The following is an 18,109-nucleotide window of genomic DNA, read 5'->3' on the forward strand; positions in this document are numbered from 1 at the left end:
TAGATGTGCTATTTCATCTTTAAATTAAAAATCAGACAGGGCTGATTTTTGTGGCTAGTGAAGATAAGTCCAAGAAGCCATATCCAGGCCGTGGGAAAGAACAGAAGGCTCGGTGATGATCATAGTGCTTATATTTGAGATTTTCAAGGTAAAGGACAAATGTGGGCCAGCTGGAATTACTTTTTCTTTACCTAAATTTCATTTATCTAAATAGTTTTGATATTCCATTTATAACTAAATTGCTAAATGGCTAAAGTATAGAACATTTAGTTCATTTTTACTTTAATGGTATAATAAATATGAAGATATCTTAAATTTACCCCCAGTAAATGAGATATAAGATAGAATACATCAGATGATGATAAATCTGTACTTAGGTGTACAATTGGCAATACCATGTCACATACTTCGAAATATAGTATTTATACATGCTACATATGCTGGGTATATGGAATCCAAATAACTAAACTTAAAGCAAATATGACACTTTGGTCAGCTACGAATCCAATTGTATGTAGTTTTTTTCTCTGACAACTTTCTGCATCTTCATGCTGAATTTAGTTTTAATAATTAAATTTGAGATTTAACTGGAGAATTTCATTTAATTTTTTAATTTAATACTGGCCTCTCTGATTATTTAATTTTCATCTTAAATTTCTGTTATCATAACAAATAGGATGTTTTAACTACCCAAGCAAAAGCTTTGTTACTAAAGTGAATTGTCATGTGCTTGGAAAAAAAAACAGTGATACTTACATGCAGAAATTTTAAATTGTGGCACAAGATATCATGGAATCATTTTCTAAGGATGTATTTAAACAACCTTGTTTGATTGAACTGTATTTTAAAAATCATTTCACAGATAGAAAAACACAACTGTGATTTTTAATTACATTTGTATTTGAAACAATTTAAGAAACACTGACATACATACTGCTAAATATGAATAGCCATAAAAATGAACACTTTCTTAAAGAACTATGTGCATATGAAAACCTACTATAAATCTGTCATATTTTTAGTAATACAATAACTAAAGGATAAATTTTCATAAGGATCTCAAAATTCTGGAAATTATAATTTTTCTCAAAAAATGAAATATTTGGATTTTGAAATAAAATATGCAAAATGTTTGAAGTCTAAGTAAGAAGATCTTAAAATGTAATTTGTAGAATTCCAATATATCAATTTTTGGAGAAAAGAAATTCTGTCATCAAGCACAATATTTGAAAATAAAGAAAATAACTTTATTTATTTGAGAGAGAGAGAGAGAGAGAGAGAGGTGGGGGAGGGGCAGCAAGAGTCTTAAGCAGACCCTGCACTGAGAGTAGAGCCAGACCCAGGGGCTTGATCTTGGTACCCTGAGGTCATGACCTGAGCCAAAACCAAGAGTCAGAAGTTTAATTGACTGTACTACCCAGATACCCCTAAAGAAAAATAACTTTTGAAGAAAACAGGAAAGTATGGAAAATGTGATGTGGTGAAACTTATTTAATACCATAGGAAAATGAATGTGTCATCAATTTGTATAATATATTTATTAACAATCCACTTTGAAAGATATCGTTCTCTACTGTTTTATTTTTCTAACTAAAAAGCAGAATCTAAATCACAGTTAAAGATTTCACTATCTTCCATTACAATTGAAAAACTTTCAACATATAAGATCTGACTATCGATATATATGAAGTAAACCATTTATATTTAAGTTTTTAAAAATATATTAATACTGAACTTGTACAATAATGCTTTATATTTAGTCATAAAATGTTTTAAAAACCATTACATGTTATTAAACATAAAACTAATGTATCAATTTTTGCAATTGCAGAATACAACTATACATAATTGTTCACATTTTTTAAAAAATATTTGAAGTCAATAGAAGTGTCTATAGCATCGGTAATTATAAGGTTAGAAAGCTGACTAATATGAGCAATGGTGACATTCTGGATATTAAAAGGGCTAAATGGTAATAAGACTTTGTCAATGATAAGTGTTTTTTTCAGATAATTTTACAATTACAATAATGTTGGAAACAATATAAATATAAAATAATTGGGGTTTAGATTTTCCTATGAATATTTATCATGATCATCTAATTTTACTTCTGAAGAATTTTAATCATACGAAATTAAGGACAATCAGCAATCTTACGTCTTTAAATGTAAGGGTACAGCTTATGTGCATGTGTATGTTTTCTAGTTTCATATTGTGTCTTTGTGATTATGTTACAGTTAAGAACAACAATTTTTAATTTAGTATATAGATTCAAATATCAGAAGAAGATGCAGTGAGATTTAAGTAATGCTCATCTAATGTTAATTTCCTTCTTTATATTTCTTTTTTTTAATTTCAATGAAGAACTTGTCTTTTATAATGAGAATGAAGTGTTTTTATATGAAATATATACCAGTATCTTAACCAGGCTGATGCAACAGAAAATACTTGATACCTGGCTAGCTTTAAAAAAATGCAGGTTTACTTCTTACATAATTTTATCACAGGTAAGACACCCTTCCTCCATCTTGTAATAGTAAAGAAATGGAGAACATACACCAGGTCTTAATGACTTCAATCTAGAAGTGACAAAGAGAATCTATTGGCCTCTACTGGTGGACACTGCCTGTGAAATTTGAAATCACAAGGAACAAATACAGATCTAATGAGGAGTTATGTCCTGACAAATCCATTGTAATTTGAAAATGCATTACATACACCTAACCTATTGAACATCATAGCTTAACCTAGTCTATCTTAAATGTGTTCAGAACACTCATATTAGCCTACAGTTGGGCAAAATCACCTAACAAAACCCAATTTATAATAAAGTGTTGAGTATCTCATAAAATATTTATTGAATACTATACTGAAAGTGGAAAACAGAATGGCCTTTTGGGAGCAGATGAATGTAAGTGTATTGGTTGTTTATCCTCAGGATTGTGTGGCTGACTGGAAGGAAGCTGTGGCTTGTTGGCACTACCCAGAATTATGAGAGTATTGTACCACATATCACTAGACCAGAAAAAAAAAAACACAAAAATCAAAGTGCAGGTTATACTGAATGTATATGGCTTTCATACCATTGTAAAGTAGTAAAACCATGAGTTGAGCCATTGTAAGTTGGGAACTGACTGTAAGTATTTGCCAAATGTTAACTCTCTCTGCTGCACACACCTATTCTATCTACACCTTATGGATTTAAGGTGACAAGTTTTCAACAGTGTTTAGTTTTCTAGATTATCCCATATACAGTGTTAAATCTAATCCTTATGTAACTGCAATAGTCATCTTTATGTATCAAATTGGCTAGGCTATGGTGCCCAGTTATTTGGTGAAACACCAATATATCTGTTGTTGTGAAGATATTGTTGTGATGTTGTTTTTAGATGTGAACAATATTTAAATCAGTAGACTTTGAGTAAAGCAGATGGTTGTTCCATAATATGGGTGGGCTTTAACCAATCAGTTGAAAGCCTTAAGAAAAAGACTGGAGTCCCATGGAAGAGGAATAAATTCTGTTTGCCAGACTGCCTATGCTCAAGATTTCAAATTCAAATTAACTCAACTCTTGCTGGAGCCAACACCTTAAAATAAATAAGTCTCTCTTCCCCACCCCCTGTCCTTATTTATATTTGTGTATATATTATAATTATATAGAATACATATATACATGCATATATATGATCTCAAAAAGTAGTAAATACTGAATTTTCTACGCACCAAATCTCAAGTTCTGACATAGAGGAAAATATTTGAAATTACAAATCTCAGAAAATCCAAGCTAAATAGCACCTCCAATAATTTGTCACTAGAGACCAAAAAAAAAAAAAAAATTCTACAGGCATCACCTCTGAAAGAATTCATCCTTTTATCATATCTCACCTCCAATTATGCTTCTACTGAAAATTTGTTTCCTTACAAAAATAAAGGAAAACAAAAACAAAGAAAGAAAACCTGAAGTGTATTTTATTCCATGCCAATCCTTATTTGTAGTTTTCCATTATAGATATGATTACCTATCTGTGATAAAAGGGACCTGCATTGGTAAAATGTCTTGTGAGGTTTGGTAACTTTGCTTTATCTTTCCCCATTTTGGTTTATCTTTCCTATTTCCTATAATATATGTCATATTTTTCCTGGCTATGCACTTAACAGGCTTCCCAGGTTTAATTTGTGTCCAGTGGGAGCACTATGTTTGCTTGGTTTTGAGGTTGACACTTCTCTTTGGATACTTACCATATGTTTTTACAATATATTATACCATGTTCCTGTTTTCTCAGTGCATATTTTTATATGTGGGGGTTAACTAGAGCAAAATGAACAGATTAAATTATATTTCAGTCATAGTCTGGCTTAATTTTCACTTGAATTCGTTTCAAACTAAATGTTTCATCCTCATTCATCTTTATGCATTCAACTGTATCCTGTGGATGTTTGCCATTTAAACACCTGGTAGTTTTCCCCTCCTGGCAGATTCTTGGACTTGTCCTAGCTTTTCTAGTGCTTTGGTAGAATTAAGGACATTATTTTTCTCAAAGGTGAGGAAGGTTTGGGGGGAAATTTAATGTAACTGATTTCCTTGCCAAAGATATGTTATGGGTTTGAGAGGTAAATTTCATAGCTACAACTCTCCCTCCAGGGTTCTATACTTGCTATGAATGTAAATCTTCACAGTGCATTTGTGAGGGCTTAGAAGGTGGAAGCAGCATAGAGTCATTGCCAAAAAGCACCAATAAATAGCAGTGTTTTCAATGTCTATCTATTAACTAAGAAGTTCAGAAGACTCAGAAATATAATTGTAACACAACATTGACACCTCATTTTTTATTGTTCATTCACTGGATGCATAGTTTAACAACTAAAGGATTATGAGTTTTAACCATATTCTATTTTCTCAAAATGTGACAGTGCCATTTTTGCCCTTCCCATCAATGTCCATTTCTATCTTCCCATGCTATATTTTAGCAAAATTGTTTTGTATGGTTTTATCAAATCTTCCAATAAATCCTACTGCAGCTTAAATGATGGATTAAGATCAATAATAATGGAACAAACCCACCAGCCCTTTCTCTCTCTCTCTCTCTCTCTCTCTCTCTCTCTCTCTCTCTCTCCCCAGTAGCTGGCATGCCCTACATTGTAACAGGGCAGAATTCCCTATTAAAGGTAGCCTTGACCTCAACATAGATTAATTCTTTCTGGGTAAAGATTTCACACCAAACAGAGAAAGACAAGAGCAAATTGCAACAGGTTTTTCAAATAGTTCCTGCAACCACAAATGTAATAGTGGGAAGCATTGTTAGTGATGCATATATTTCCCAACCACAACCACACGTTGAACAAAACCACTGTCAGTAGCAGTGTGTAATGTGTATATGCTCGGTATAAAAGTCAACATTGAAATAATTATTAAGCATGGAAAAAATGTCCTAAGTAAAGAAATATACACTCAGGAAGGTCAAGGTTACACTCTGATATCTGTCTTTTCTGTGTGTAGTGAACTAGACTGAAAAAGACAATACCACCTTTCAAAGCACTAAAAGTGAGTCAAACTGTTTCCACAGTAACATAAAATCAAGTTAACTCAGTAACATAAAGAAAGACCTACCAAACTCTGGGTTGGTACATGTATATAATAAATATTCTACGTCAATTTAATCTAAAGAAAAAATTATTTGACAAAATACAAACAAAACGCCTATTTGAATTACTGTTCCTCTTTCCATTTCCCATTTTCATTAATTTTTTAGGCAATGTGTTTTTCTCTCTCTAGGAGCATACTCTTAGATCACAGTTCTCTAACAGAAAATATGTGATCAAAAATATTATAAGTATTTGTTATATACAAGTTTGCTATATGTATCTCAAATATACATATATCTTCATATATACATATATATGCATATATATAGTCATACATATGAATAGTTCAGTGATTTTTCAAAGTATGATCTCCTAGTTCCAAAGTATAACTTTATGTACTAAAATTTGATTCAAATTTAATTTTAAATATATCTAAATTTGTGTCATTACAAATAGAGTAATTAAAAATCATACACAAAGTAATATATACCAAAATTACATGTGTCTATGTGTAAGTATCCATTGAATAGTTAACTTGAGTTACAAAACTATCCATTAAAACAAACAAACAAACAAAAAACCCAGAGAGTCTCATTATACTCAGTTTGAGTTACCTAAGTAACTCAAATCAAATATTTTAAGTCAATTTATTTAAGTAACTCTTAGGATTTATAATTATATAATTTTATTTATAAATGGGGTCTATCTTTATAATGAGTCTGACAATTTTTTTTCTCTTCCTCACCATTTTGCGTAATATTCAGCAGAAAAACATATTTTCCACATAACTCTGAAAATATTTTTTTCTCTATATGAAGAAGAAAGTGATGTCAATAGTCTATTAGATGGGGATGTTTTTATCTCTTTTGTTAGTGGGTTTGGTTGCCTTTAGTTTGGTGAAGGTTGGCTGCTGAGCTAGAGATAAGCAAAAGAAAAGTCATATCAAAAATCACAGAAAAAACTAGATATACAATGAATCTCAACTCACTCATGCCCTGTTTGTAAACTCAGATATATACCTTAAATTCAATACTTGTTTAAATATATCAAAAAACATGTTTAGATAGCTTAAAAGATCAGACTTAATAAAGTCCACTAAACAGGAGAAGAAACACTCACAATTTTAAATAAGTTGTCACAGTAGGGATCTGGCACACTAAGATACAACTGAACTTTCTTAATCTTCTTCCCATGATTAGATACATTTTTGTTTGTACAAATATACAATTCTGTAAATATTCTGTGATTCTATTAAAAAAATCCTGAAAATATCCCTGTTTTCTTTCTCTCTGCCTTACAAATTATATTATTATATAACATTAAATAAAAGATCTTGATAGTCCATTTTCTCTGAGAAAGACTTTAAGGTCACATTAAACGTGCAATGATTTTGTTTGGAGAAAGCTTCAAGAAAGAAAATAAAATGAACATAATAAAAAATAATAATTAAATTAAAAATTAAATTAAATTAAATTAAAAAAAAGAAAGACTATAAAAGAGGAGCCGTGGAGCATTGGGCCAATTGTCACACCACAGTGTAGATCTACCCTTGCGTGAAGAGAGGGAAGGAGAGATGTTGTAAATGTTCTAGTCTCTGAAAGGTGTAGCAAGGCTACTTGCCACCTACTCAGCCATCTGGGGTGTATTAAGTCTCCCAGGAACAAGCTTGCTGTAATATCCTTGATGTGATCAGTAACTAGCTTGGAGCCGATGGGCAATGTAGGCTCTGTTCAATGTGCCAATGAGTTTCCTGTTCAATGCAGCAAGCAACTGGAGTCTTTCTCCATCATATTACCTCTAGTTGAAAGCCTGGAGGCAAATTGTCATAGTTCCTACAAGTTCAGATTGTTCTAGAAAATATCCTTAAGCCTTGCTCTCTTATGTGACAAAGTCGGATCAACCTTTTAGAGGAAGAGTAAAGATCCACAGGATGGAAGAAACTCCACAGCATGGTGGAGCACATAAAATTTAAAAAAATGAAATAAACCACAGTATAAGTGGCAATGTGGTGTTCAGCATGGGAATCACCTTCATCTCACTCACTTCTCTTCCTTTCCAGTGTGGGAGAATGGGAGGGGACTCCAAAATTACCAAGAAGCACAAGAAAATTAACTGAAAGTTCATTTCATTTTGAAGCATGGAGACACGGACGTGGTTGATCTAATCAAATATCAGTGTTACTCTTCAGGAAGAAGAAGAAAATAAAAGGATAAAACTCAATGCTTCCTGATTAAATTTTACTCATTATATATGAATATCATCTTCCATTTGGAGCTGGAAAATACTGTTTTGAAATTCCGCCTTTACACTTCTGAAATGATGTTTTAAATAAATGTCTTTTGGCATTCTGTTGTTAAGAAGAGCAGCAAACTTCACGGTGGGTACAGTGTGTATTACTAAAATCAAGATAAGCTAACTCAATTAAACTCTATTACCAAAATACTTAATACTTATGAATAATGCAGAGCCCTGGAAAAGCATCCTTTGATATTTCCTTATAATATTTGCCTTCCTTTTTTAAAGAAACAATAACATGAAGCTACCAACCCATGAGAAATTGATCTTCAGTGCTTTAACATAATTAGTTCCTAATTCCCCTTCTAGTTTCTCTGGATCTGCTTAAGTTTTGAAACCAATTCAAAGTAATGTTTTAATTATTACAACATGTAACTTAATGGGAGTTCTTTAGCATCTCAGTGCAAACACCTAACAAATCCCTTTCACCCCCATCCTCTAATGTCTGTATTTAATTTTCAACTTTCCACAAACCAGGCATGCATTTGCCACAGAGCAATGAAGTAAGATAATCACTGTTGCACATTAACATACATCCTGGGCCTGCCATTTTATGTCTTGGGAGAAAGAAATAAAATCTTCCTTCATAGACCTTGGAGGTGGCAGGCACTAGCTATCCACTGAGGATATTCGATCTACTTTTCCAGCACCTTCCCCTGCTTTCATTCCATGTGATATTTTATTTTATTATATTTGGTCAAAATGAGAAAATTCAGCACTTAGAGCCTAAGTGTTTTACAAACAGAGAACCAGATCCTGTGATTCTGTCAGATGTCTTTTATGTCTGATTCAGGTACTTTCCAAGGTGTCTTAATTCCTCTGGGTCATGAGGGTGTGATAAATTACAGCCACACGTTAACTGGTAAGGTAAGAACAGAAAAGAAAGAGATTCTCCAAATGGACACATAAACTCATTTGCCAACAAAGGATTTAATTCATTTTTTTCCCTCCATAACTAGTCTCTTGTTAGTCAGGCTAAATTCAGTCTTTTGTTTTCTCCTTTCAAAAAAAAAAAAAATTGTGAGTACAAATTTAGCTATCCCAAGGGGTGACATAGTCAGTAGGAATTGCCAAACTGATTCTCAAGTCTTTGGAAGCAAGTGTTTTGTCGTGTTTTATTTTTGGGATTTTTTTGTTGTTGTTGCTAGAAAAAAAGGTTTCTAAGAGAGCTAGATGAAAATATATGTTTCACTAGAACCAGTGTCTCTAGTGAATCTGGTCTTATGTTAACATTAGTTGATCAACATTTTCTAAACCCCAATTCCCAAAGATATAACTTGCATGTCTTTTTGTCTGCTTATTTTTTTAATGAAGCAAATAGGTAAAATGCATGCATTTGGAATTACTAAAAGAAGTATACAAATTATAGTTGAGAAAAAGACTAACTAAATCATGTACATAATTGCACTTAGATGAAAGCAGATAGGGAAGGCTATGAGCTCAGTTATAAAGTAGGTAACCCCAGAACCCCTACTACAGCCTCAACTCTTGGTTATGATTTCTGCCTTCTCCCATACTTCATCCTACATATGATATTTTCTACTTTCTCATAGCTCTTAAAGAATTAAAAGCGACTACTTCAAAATAAGGTGTGACTCTTATTGATAATTAGTGGGATGTATCTTGGAGGTATTATATCGGCAACCTCTGGAGATATGCATTAAACTCAAAGCAAAGATGTAGCAATCGTAAAATTCCAGGACTAGTACTAGCCAGCACTTAGCCTCTTGTGAAAATAAAAGGAAATACACATTTGTAAAGCACTTTCAATGAGCCAGACAGCATGCTAGACATTTAATCATTCAATTTTCACAGAAGTTTCAGAAAGTAGATCTCATGTTTTGTATACAGAAAGCGAAACTCTCTTGCATAAGAGAAAGTTAACTTAAATTGTCAATAAAATCTTTCAAAACCCCTGCACATTTTTAAAAGATATTTATTTATGTATTTATGTATGTATGTATGTATGTATTTATTTATTTATGTATTTGACAGAGAGAGAGAACAAGCAAGCACAAGCAGGGGAAACGGCAGAGGGAGAGGGAGAAGGCTCCTTGCTGAGCAGGGAGCCTGATATGGGGCTCAATCCCAGGACCCTGGGATCATGACTCAAGCAGCAGGCAGATGCTTAAGCAACTGAGCCAGCCCTGCGCCCCATAAACTACTGCACATTTTTAAATGACTCATCTTTAAATCCATCATGTACTGAAGTAGTAACATGCAATTTCTGGTACTGGATCATAAATTGGTGCCTGAAACCACATAAAGACCTACCCTACCTTGTATATTTTCTCTCCATTTTCATCTAATTCCTCTTCTCTTTTTCTAAACTGCTCCAATTATGTTCTCTTTGCACCTCTTTGATAGTACTTTCTCAGATGCATACCGGCATTGATTAATTTCACTTTTATTCACTTTTGTTCACTTTTACTTAAATCAGAAACTCTTAACTTGGGATCCAAAAAACGCTGAAATATATGTATACATTTGGGGGAGTGGGGAATAAATTCTAATCTTCCATCAGATCCTCAAAGGTATTCTTGACAATTAGGTTACATACCTCTGTGTAGAAGCATTTCTTCATCCAGCATGCCACTGTGGTCCTTAACTGTTCTTTAGAAGTATTGTTTCTTTCATTCTGACTCTAATACAAACTGTGGAAGTTCATTAAAACTCTAGCGCTAGATTTTGTGACATATTTTTAAATCATCTGCATGTGGAAAAAATGCTTCCAGTGTTAGCTGCTTTGAGAGACAGAACTCTAAAATGGCATCTCAAGATGTCCATTCTCAACCAAACCCTACTCTGCATAATTTCTGTGAAGGAATTTTGCAGATATAATTCAAGTCCCAAATCAATTGACTTTAAGATATGGAGATTATTTGAGTGAGATGGATGTAATCACATGAGCCCTTTAAAAGCAGAGATTTCTCCATCTGGTAATAAAATGGAACCAGAGAGATTTGAAAAGTAAGAAGTAATGAAGTAAAAGAAATTCTCTGTGGCTGAGATCAAGAAGTCCACATGGCAGGGACCTGTGAGTGAGTTGTAGGAGCTGAAAGTGGTCCATGGTTAATAGCCAGCAAGATAGTGGGGACCACAGTCTATTACTACAGGGAAGCAAATTCTGTCAACAACCAGAAGGAGCTTAGAAATATATTTTTCCTTAGTCAGGACTCCAGACGAGTATTCAGTTGGCTGACACCTTGATTTCAACTCTGTAAGATGCTCAGTAGAGGATCCAGTTAAAATCTGCTGGAATTCCGACCTGAGGAATCTGTGAGATAATGATATTTTTTTTTCAATTTAAGCCACTACATTTATGGTAATTTGGACACAGCAATTGAAAACTCACACATTTGCTAATAGACATTGTCTTTATCTATCTATCATCTATCTATTTTTATGGAATAGGATATCTATTTATCTAAATTTATCAAATTCAAAACTTCTGACATTTTAGTGATTCCTCATTCTAGCAGGGAGTGTTCCCTCAGCCAAAAATAAAATGAGATAAGAGAAAGAAAGTTGAATTATTAAGTTATCTGTTGTCATTTCCTACATAAAACCTAGCTCAAACTGAAAAAAATAAAGTTCATTTCATTACCCTAAAGAATGAAGAACAAGGATGTTTAAAGTTATAGGAAAGAAATGACCACTATAATTTCACTACTTGTTTTTTAAATAACCTCTATCTAGCATGTTTTTATGTTTAAATTGAGTTCTCTGCGCTTACATTCCCTTTAAGTAAACTTGTTCTGAATCGAATCAATTGAATAGGCCTAATGTTTAAATAACCATAAGAATAAATTTGGTTGTTTCTTATAAATATAGATTTCTAAGCACCTTCAAAGGAAAATTATGACTCAGTGTTCCGGGGTAAATTCAAGTAATCTGTATTTTTTCACACCATTCCAAGTGGTTTTATGGCCACAAATGTTTGGGAAACGCTGCCTTAGAATAATTGCAAACTTATTGGAAAATCTGACCTGGTTATCTGTAACATGTGGCATTAAAAGGAAAAAGAATGTCCATGCCCAGAGGAAGTTCCCATCTAGCCATGAGAAGAATATAGAAGCATTAAAATATATGTAAATATACCATGTTCACATATGGTAAATTAAGAACATAGCCAATGGAAATGAGCATTGGAATCCATTGGTGAAAGCCTTCACCACAGACCATTGTGGTCAGAGAAGATCTATTTTGTTCAACGAACCATAAACCAGATTGTTTCTAAAGCATGAAACCAAGAAATTCTGAAGTGCATTCACCAAAACAACAGTTTCAATAGCTTCCAGATATCACAGAACATAATTGCAAAAACAAAAAAAAATGTAAATTGCTTTTCATGTGTTCTTTTTGCACTTTGCATTCTTTGAGTATTTTGTGCTTTACAATCCTCTGATTCCAACTTTTTGAGACATTAGACAATCCTTCTCAAAACCTTGTTATCAAGAAACTTGCCCAGTTTTCTTAAATTTTCATTCATTTTCCTTTGCATTTTACTTCACCATTTTAAATCCCCTGTTAATTCAGACAAGATTTGCAGAACTAGTCATACATATATAGTCTAATATCTTGGGGCACCTTGGTGGCTCAGTCGTTAAGCGTCTGCCTTCGGCTCAGGTCATGATCCCGGGGTCCTGGGATCAAGCCCCACATCTGGCTTTCTGCTCAGCGGGAAGCCTGCTTCTCCCTCTCCCACTCCCCCTGCTTGTGTTCCCTCTCTCCCTCTCTCTCTCTGTCAAATAAATAAATAAAATCTTTACAAAAAAAGAGATTAATATTTTGGGAGTGAATTTTAAAGGCATTTTCTTTCACATCTATAAATAATTTCACAGAAAAGCATTTCTATAAACCCCGCCAAGCTTAATGTCATTTCACTAATAAGTTCTAGCTCTTAATTTGACTAATTTTAGAGCTCCTGCACCTTCTATCAATCAATTGATAAACATTTATTGTAAAATTCTCAATAATTAACTTATGTCAGGTACCAAGGATAATACAGAAAAAATATAAATTTATTCCTATCAAGATAAATATCTAGTTGTTTACTTTGTGTTTATTTTAGCATAGAGCACCATCTATAATGCATTTTGATGCTTAAAATTCCTTAGTTTTTTTTACATCATTGTTGATGTTCAGCAATAAAAATTTGTACATGTTTATGCATTTTAAAGATGTGTACTGTTAAGAACAGATGCTGAAAGAGGACTCCAGGAAAAATTGCCTAAAACATTTGGGCGAGCCTTGACCATTTCTACTTTGTAATAATCAGTGTGTATTTCTACCCTTGTTTTACAGATGAAGAAATTTAGGTTCAAAAGGCGAAGTAATTTTCTCTAAATCACAATACTAATATTTGAGAGAATTAGAGGTCAAATAAAATTAGTCTCATGCAGAAATCCATGCTTTTTTCTATACCACAATAACTCGAGGAAAGAGTTTAAACCCTGGTTGTAATTGCAGGAATATATACCTAAATTAAAAAAAAAAATGTTTGTTAAGCAAACACACATGATGTATAGCTCATATTACCTTATACACCCACACCCACACCCACCCACCCACCCACCCACACACACACACACACACACAAATACAAAAATGCACATGTGAACTCTAAATACAAAGATATTGCAGGGCAATGAGAGCTGGTGGCGTCCTAACGTGTTTTTGTAGTTACATAATATTCTTTTGACAGTATTCAGTCAGAAACACAAAGCTATCTGGATTGTGCAAATGCATTCCCACACAATAAACCGAATACCAGCGAACACCTTTAACCTTTCTTATCAGTAAAACTAAATTTTATTTTTAACAGTGCCCACCAGGGGGTGCTGGCACATTGACACTGGACAGCAGAAACATTGGCTGCCCTGTCAGGTCATATATAATACTAGCAATGAACCCTCATTGCAAGAATCTATTACTGTAAATAGTTTTAGCGATTAGAAGTTATTCACACATATTGGCTCAGAACTACAGTCTTCTTCTTTTTTTTTTTTTAGAATTGCAAACCAACTGAAGTTTTTGTATTTTAATCATATTTTTTTTATAGAAGTACCTGGGTTCTAAAAGTGGATTTGGATGAAACAACTTTGACACAAAATGCTTTTTATCAAGAGTGGTTGTTAATATGGACATGGTTTATATCTATCCAGCCATTAAATATCACAAAACAGTCATATGTTAAATTACCTACACAAAATACATACAGAGAAGGGCCTGGGTGGCTCAGTTGGTTAAGCAGCTGCCTTTGGCTCAGGTCATGATCCCAGAGTCCCAGAATCGAGCCCTTTATCAGGATCCCTGCTCAGCAGGGAGTCTGCTTCTCCCTTTCCCTCTGCCCCTCCCCTTGCTCTTTCTCTCTCTGTCACTTTCTCTCTCTCTCAAATAAATAAATAAAATCTTTTAAAAAATGTATACATAAAACCCTATTGAAGATACTTGGAAACTGGGTTCCCTTGTTCTTTAGTAATTTATGAGGTAAAAAGTATAGAAATTATTTTTAATAAAGTAAAATATTAAACAAAATATGGAATACTATTTTATGCCATTTTCTGATGACTAATATATAATTGAATCATTTCTACCTAAACAAAATGGTCAACTCAGTAAAATACTATGTTCAACAAGTTGTTAGGTATTTTTTATGTAAAACAATTTCAAAATGAACTGAATTTTATTGGGAGGGGATACATTTAGATGGTGTAAGTTGACACAGATTTAGATCAACAATAGAAATAATCTCCTTCCTCTCTTCAACAAAGATGCTTTTACCAGTGGAACTCAAATCATTCAACCAGGAGGAAAATCTATATTCTTCCACCTGTGGGTAAAATCTCTTTGGCTATAATGTCTCTTCATTCATTTCCAGTTCTGTTCAGTTGATCTGGGGCTAAGGACATTCCAAAGTTGTGCCCTTGATTCTAACAACAATCTTTCCAAACAGAGGAGAAATGTTCTTTGTTACAAGGTCCTTGAATAGTCGTGCTCTCCTTCTAAATAGTTGTCCTGCACTGAAAATATGTGAGAAATGACAGAACCACGACAATTCAGAACATCGTTAAGTTCTTAAGAGAGGAAATGAGGAGGAATTTATAGAAGGATGTTGTTTTGTTCCATAATGTCAGATTCAAGTGGGTATGGGATTGTCTCCAAATGTGTATGGAATTAAATTATATTAAATTCCACTCTGGATATGTCATTCATCAACTTATCTCAATTCTTCTCAAGCCTTCCTATATGTCCAGCCTACCCTGCCACTTTTGATCCAAAGGTGCATTAACCTTTTTATGATTAGTCTTATTACCCTCATTTATTCACAATTGTCTCTTTCAAGTTTAAAGAGATCCTCAACATACTAATAATCAAGCATTTAATGAGGACATTTGCATTCACTCAATTCAGATCCTTCAAAATTTCATAGACTTTAATCACATCATTTATCCTTCATTTTTCCATATGAGTCCTATGAAATATTCAGGCCTATTATCACGTGCAAATTCTTTGATTCTATTGATGTTGTAATCAATCAACAAATATTTATCAGGTGACTGCTTTGCCAGTAACGTTATACCAGGAGTTTCGGGGCATAGAAGAAATGTTTCTGCTTCCGAGGCTTTCCCTACCCCACTCCTTCCCAGCTCCAAAGATTTTTGGTGCAAGCTCCATCCAATCATTTGAGCCAACCACCACTAAGACTGTCATTGGATTATCAAATCTGTTCTTCAACAGCAGATGGGTCTACTGGGGCGCCTGGGTGGCTCGGTCGGTTAAGCGGCTGCCTTCGGCTCAGGTCATGACCCCAGGGTCCTGGGAGGGAGCCCCACGTCTGGCTCCCTGCTCGGCGAGAGCCTGCTTCTCCTTCTCCCTCTGCCTGCCACTCTGCCTGCTTGTGCTGTCTATCTGTCAAATAAATAAAAAAAAAATCTTTAAAAAAAATAAAATCAATCTACTGTCTCATATTCAGTATGGCAGGGATGAATTCCAACTCTGCCTTGGTTTTCGTTGATCTGTCAACAGTAGTAGTATCCTCTTTCTGTTTCTTTCTTTCTTTCTTTCTTTCTTTCTTTCTTTCTTTCTTTCTTTCTTTCTTTCTTTCTTTTTCTTTCTTTCTTTCTTTCTTTCTTTCTTTCTTTCTTTTTCTTTCTTTCTTTCTTTCTTTCTTTCTTTCTTTCTTTCTTTCTTTTTCTTTCTTTCTTTTTCTTTCTTTCTTTCTTTCTTTCTTTCTTTCTTTCTTTCTTTCTTTTCTTTCTTTCTTTCTTTCTTTCTTTCTTTTCTTTCTTTTTCTTTCTTTCTTTCTTCTTTTCTTTCTTTCTTTCTTTCTTTCTTTTCTTTCTTTCTTTCTTTCTTTCTTCTTTCTTTCTTCTTTTTCTTTTTCTTTCTTTCTTTCTTTCTTTCTTTCTTTCTTTCTTTCTTTTCTCTCTCTCTCTCTCTTTTTCTTTCTTTCTTTCTTCTTTCTTTTCTTTCTTTCTTTCTTCTTTTTTCTTTCTTTCTTTCAAGTTTTTATTTAAATTCTAGTTAGTTAACATAGAGTGTAATATTGGTTTCCAGAATAGAATTTAGTCATTCCTCACTTACATATAACAACACTCAGTATCCACTTTTTACTTCATAAAATATGCACTTCTTTTCCATATGGTTTCTGAAAGTCCGCATTCTGGTTTTTTTCTTACTTCATGAGCTACTCCTTCTCAATCTTCTTTGTTTTACCATTTTTCTCCTACTTTGCCTCTAAATATCAGAAAGCTTATAGGATTGAGACAAGACCCTTTATCTTTACTATACACCAGTCTGTGAATAAAATCAGAAAGATATCTGGAAACAGGAAGCTTCGATTTACCTGACCACAAAAATCACTCCTGCCTAGAGGTTTCTGCCTCCATATACCTGATGTGGCCCTGTTAATTCTGGGGCACACAACATATTGTACCTTATGTTGGGGACTATTTATTGATCCATCCTTTTCAAGAAAGTGACCTTGAGGGGCGCCTGGGTGGCTCAGTCAAACATCTGACTTTGGCTCAGGTCATGATTTCAGGGTCCTGGGATAGAGCCCTGTGTGGGGTTCTGTGCTCATCAGGGAGTCTGCTTCTCCCTCTCCTTCTGCTCCTCCCCTGGTCATGCTCTGTCTCTCTCTCTCTAATAAATAAATAAAACCTGTTAAAAAATGAAGAAATATGGTTGTATTTATATTTTTAACCTATGTCAACCCACTAGATTTAAATTGATGATAAGTAAAAAGATAGATGACAGATAGATAAATAGATACACTATATGTGTGTGTGTGTATGTCATTTTAATGTGCGTGAGAATACATGTAATAAAAACTCTTAACCAACCAGTAGAAATCTCAAAAGGAGATCCAAGTGTTATATTGAGTAGACCTTCAAGCTGATTAATGTTGCCAAATTCCCATTTCTGAGACTCATCACAAATATCCATATTGGCAAGAAGTATACCTCACTCAGAACTTCAAGGCTTTAGAAATTGAAAAATAGTTTCTCCTCATAAAAAATGCTGAGGAACTTCTGGAAAAAGTCTAAAGTGCAATGCTATGGAAAACGCAAGTGATACAGAATCTGAAATCCGGTATTTGAAACTTCATTTTAATGCTTACTGCTTAACCTTGGACAAATTATTTGCTTGCTCAGATGGGAAGTTAACAATAAGGTGGATTCAAATTCACTTCATTACTTACATGTTATGTGACTTGTATACGTTATTTTTCTTCTCTGAAACTTGTTTCCTCTATGCATAAAAATACTCATACAAAAACTTAAATACAAGACTATTATGAAAATGGAATAAAATTTTGTAGTTTTGTGTGTGATTTCTCTCACGTAATGTGACACATACATACACACACATAATATATATCAGTTTTTATTTATTTCCTTAGTTTCTGAATCAGATTCATTGGGATTTTAATGAAAGCAGCTCATCATTAAATCCTCAGTGGCTTGTGGATGAGATGATTCATATTTCGGAGTTTGCCAAATTTAAGTGCTAGTTTTATCATGGAAATACTAACAATCACTACTATTAGTAATAGAACTACCCTTGTAGTATACATAAGGATAGAGTTAAAAAAAAATGCTTAACTAGGAAAAAGGAAATTTGAGTTCTAGGCATACTCAGCTATTCACTTATTATCAAATTTGGGGGTAAAGCATTATATGGAGAGTTCTGTTCATCTTTCCTGGCACTCAGTTTCTTTATT

This window comes from Zalophus californianus, chromosome 6 (genome assembly GCF_009762305.2).
Source record: "Zalophus californianus isolate mZalCal1 chromosome 6, mZalCal1.pri.v2, whole genome shotgun sequence".
In the NCBI taxonomy this organism is placed as follows: Eukaryota; Metazoa; Chordata; class Mammalia; order Carnivora; family Otariidae; genus Zalophus; species Zalophus californianus.